This window comes from Tupaia chinensis, unplaced genomic scaffold (assembly GCF_000334495.1).
Source record: "Tupaia chinensis unplaced genomic scaffold, TupChi_1.0 Scaffold143654_1, whole genome shotgun sequence".
NCBI lineage: Eukaryota > Metazoa > Chordata > Mammalia > Scandentia > Tupaiidae > Tupaia > Tupaia belangeri.
Window position 1 is genome coordinate 632,018 of NW_006203502.1, and position 4,578 is coordinate 636,595.

A 4,578-nucleotide genomic window follows, 5' to 3' on the forward strand; every position below is an offset into this window, starting at 1 on the left:
TGACCACACCCTATTGGTGTGCTCTGTCTCCCTCTGTCTGTCCCTAGAGCGCACACATGCCCTCTGGCAAATGATATATATATGGACGTGTGTGTGTGTGTGTGTGTATGTGTGTGTGTGTGTAGGGGTAAGGGGCAGGGGTGCCAGCTCCCTCACAGCCCACATCTGTCCTGCAGTCCAGTGCAGCAGCAGATTCATCTGCAGTCAGGCCTGCGGAAGGAACTGCACTCCAGGCAGTTGAGGGCCGCTTCCAGCCGGGAGGTTTCTCCCCTGGACCATGTTTCCCCCTGTGCTGTTTTAGATGTGTGTTCTCTCATGTGCCGAGCAGTCGGCAAACCGCAGAAGAAAAAAGTTGTAAGTAATGAGTGAAGTCTTAACTGTGGCATATGACAACAGGACATACCCACGAGAAAATTAAGTCCAACCAGGGAAGAAAGGCCTAAAGGAGGAGCCTGGGGTGCAAAGCCGGTGTGGTTGGCTTGCACCACAGGCAGGAAGGATCACGTTTCTGGGCTCCGCCAACCCCTACAAGGAACAGGTGACAATGACCTGGAAGGCAAGGAGTGAGACCGCAGAGCTCGGTCCTGTCCACTTGAGCTAGAAGGAGCCGGTGACTGGGATCTGAGCGCCTTGTTTACCGGTAACAGCTGGAACATGTCCTGCAAGTTACGGGAGAGTCGCCAACGACGGAGGACGAGTGCTTCTTCCCTGTGGCCTCACTCCTGGCTCCTCCGGACCCCAACAGTGTGGTGCTGGGAGGTGAGCTCCAGAATGAAAAGGGAGAAAGAAAGGTGTTGCAGTGTCAGGCAGTGAGAGAGAGGATGAGGATGGCATGGACATTCCCTTGGACCGGTCCTTTTCAGCCAGCTTGGGCAAGAGAAGGGGCGACCTGCCAAAGGAGTCTGTTCAGATTCTCCAGGACTGGCTGTTTGAGCACCTGATACAAGCCTATCCCTCTGAGCAAGAAAAAGCATTACTGCCCCAGGAAACTCACTTGTCTACATTGCAGGTCTATAATTCATTCATCAATGCCCGCTGTAGGCTCCTCCTTGACATGCTGGGAAAGGATGGCAAAGATCCCGATCAGTTCACCGTTTCCCTCCATGGGGCCCAGATTTCTAAAGCTAACTCTGTGGAGTCAGCAATGGGCATCAAAAATTTCCTGCCAGCTTTAGAGGAGACTACATTTCATTCCTTACAGCTGGACCAAACCCAGCCATAGGGAGACCACCCCCTCCTAAGTCATTGTCCCCAGGATCTTTGGGCTCGTTCATCAGTGATCTGCCAAACCACTGTGACTGCATTGAAAGATGTGCCTTTCTCTCTCTGCCAGCCAGTTGAGGTGCGACAAAACATGGACATACAGCAGACAGCAGCAGGAACTTTACAGACACCTCTCTCATATACCCAGACGACACATGTAAACCTGGACCAAGTACAAGTACATGGAGTAGTTTTTCAACACTCCTCCCCGGACTCCACCTGACCTCAACCAAAATTTTAGTGGATTTCAGCTTCTAATGGATGTTGTACTCAAACTGGCTGTGGAGATGGGCCTTAAGGCGAAACTTAGAGCATAACATTTTACACTGAAAACTATTCTCAGAAATGTTGTCATGGATGGGACCAGCAGTTGGTGTAATGACCATGTTACTCCCATGTAGTCGACTGTGGTTCAAGTCCCAGACCCGGTGGCTTAAAACTCACTCCAGGTGCATGCGCGTGCATGCCCAAGATCCCAAGAGGAGAATGGAGGAGAAGGGATTGTGGTGTGGCCATCCCCCCGAGGGGTGATTTCTCGCTTTCTGTCTCTCTGTCTCTGTCTTTCTGGCGAGCGCCCTATAGTAAAAACTTCTCGGAAAAAAAAAAAAAAGCTGTTGTCATGGCTGCTAGGGTGATGGCGAGAGATGAATGTGTTATTTTATATTTTTTTAAATTAATATTTGCACATGGGATTGCTAAAATGAAGCTTCCTGTTACTGAGATCTTCAGTGGAATACAGTCATTCCAAGAACTATAAACTCAAAGCTACTGTAGAAACAAAGGGTTTTCTTTTTTCAATGTTTCTTGGTAGAGTATTCATAATGTGAGATGGTTCCAAGTATCATGTGATTTTTTTTCTCCACTTCTCCCTTTTTATTAGTGTTTTTTCAGTAAAAACAATACTTAGAGAACCTGTAGCATCTTCTCATACCCATGTGGAACTGGATGCCCAAATATTGTCTAATAAATTTTCAATTTTTTCCAAATAAGTATGAATTTAGTCGATTGATGCCTTTTTTTCATGCCAGTAAGGTATTTTCTGGGCTGGCAGATGGCATAGTGGTTAAGGGCACTGGACTCCCACATAGCCGACCATGGTTCAAGTCCCAGAACTGGAGGCTTGCTTTCTCACTTTCCTTTTCTCTGTCTCTCTCTCTGGAAATATTAAAATAATAATAATAAAGTTAAATAGGAGCAGTGTGAAGAAGAGGCGAGAGCGACCCCCAGACCAAACAAAGCCTGCGCACCGCTGCATTCCCCCCACCCCCCCACATCCAGTGCCTACATCCCGCCATCGTTGCCACCATGCCCAAGAGAAAGGCTGAAGGGGATGCTAAAGGAGATAAAGCCAAGGTGAAGGACGAACCACAGAGAAGATCTGCAAGGTTGTCTGCGAAACCTGCTCCTCCAAAGCCAGAGCCCAGGCCTAAAAAGGTCCCTGCAAAAGAAGGGAGAGAAGGAAAAAAGGGAAAAGCTGATGCTGGCAAGGATGAAAGATAGAGAAAATGGAGATGCCAAAACAGACCAGACACAGAAAGCTGAAGATGCCAAGTGAAGTGTGTGCATTTTTGATAACTGCGTACTTCTGGTGACTGTACAGTTTGAAATACTTTATTTTTATGAAGTTTTATAAAAATACAGAATTTTGTTTTACTTTTTTTTTTTTTTAAAGCTATGTTGTTAGTACATAGAACACTTCATTGTTGTTTTTTGGGGAAGGGGCATTTGTCACTAATAGAATGTCTGAAGCTGAATTGATTTGGACATTGTTCCCTTCTAGTCTTAAGAGACTTCCTCTTGGCTCCCGAGAGGAGGGATTCCCTGACACACAGCCACCTCGGCACAGATGCCTTGTGGTGTGGAAAACTCAACATTTGCTTTTATGTCCTCTCCCTCTCTGCCTTCAGCATAGACTTAACTTACACCAGAGACCTGTTGGGACCTGACCACAGAAAATTGGTTATACCAGTGTATCAGGCAATCTGGGCTTTCCAATGACATTAAGGTGGTGTCCTTCAAAAGAGCAGTGGTTCCTTTTCTATATTGTTGGATCTTCAGGTTGATAATTCTGCTATTTTCATTTCTTGAAAGTCAGGGTTGGCTTGTGAAAAGTTGTTAAACAGCATGCTAAATGTGAAATGTCAACCCTCACTCTAAACTTTCCCTGTTCACAGAATCAAATGAAGACCTCATTGGGTTTTATAGTGTCTTTTTGATTTTGGTACACCATTGGAGAAAGGAGTTTGAAAGTTGTTGTATACTGTAAACGATTGTCTGCCCATGTCCTGCCCGAAATACCATGATTGTTTATGAAAAGTATCTTTAATAAAGCTAAATACAGTTTGGCTTGGAAAAATATAATAAAGTTAAATAATTCTTTTTAAAAAAGTATTTTCTTTTTTTTTTTGGAGAGGTTTTTGCTATAGGGTGCATGCGCTCGCCAGAAAGACAGAGAGACAGAGAGATAGAAAGTGAGAAATCACCCCCCAGGGGGGATGGCCACACCGCAATCCCCTCTCCTCCGTTCTCCTCTCAGTATCTTGGGCATGCACGCACATGCACCCGGCATGAGTTTAAGCCACTGGGTCTGGGACTCGAACCACAGTCGACAATGTGGGAGTCCAGAGACATGGCCATTACGCCAACTGCTGGTCCCCAAAAAGTATTTTCTTAAAACAAATTATGAGATTCTTGGGGCCAGCAGGTGATGTGGTTACAGGCACTGGACTCCCACATGGCTGACAGCAGTTCAAGTCCCAGACCTGGCAGCTTGCTTTCTCAATTGCCCCCTATTCCCCATCCCTCTGGGAAAAGTAAAATAAATGAATAAATAAAGTTAAATAATTCTTTTTTTAAAATTTTTTTGGAGAGGTTTTTTTTTTTTTTTTGCTATAGGGTACATGCGCTCACCAGACAGAGAGAGACAGACAGACAGAAATCAAGAAATCACCCCCCGGGGGGATGGCCACGCTGCAATCCCTTCTCCTCCATTTTCCTCTTGGGATCTTGGGCACGCAAGCATATGCCCCTGGCGTGAGTTTAAGCCACCGGGTCCAGGACTCTAACCGCGGCCGACTATGTGGGAGTCCAGCGACATAGCCATTATGCTAACTGCTGGTCCCAATAATTCTTTTTAAAAAATGATGAGATTCTGAGACCAGCAGTTGGCATAATGTCTACATTCCTGGACTCCCATGTAGTAAACTGCAGTTCGAGTTCTGGACCCAGTGGCTTAAACTCATGCTGGGCTGTGTGTGCGTGCATGTCCAAGATCCCAAGAGGAAAAGGGAGGAGAAGGGATTGCAGTGTGGCCAT

The 4,578-nt window shown here is 46.2% G+C and overlaps 1 pseudogene; it reads left to right on the top strand.

The window, feature by feature from the left end:
- The first annotated feature begins 781 nt into the window (after nt 1-781).
- LOC102497655 (homeobox protein TGIF1 pseudogene) lies at nt 782-1,580 on the top strand (annotated as a pseudogene).
- Nucleotides 1,581-4,578: the final 2,998 nt, after the last annotated feature.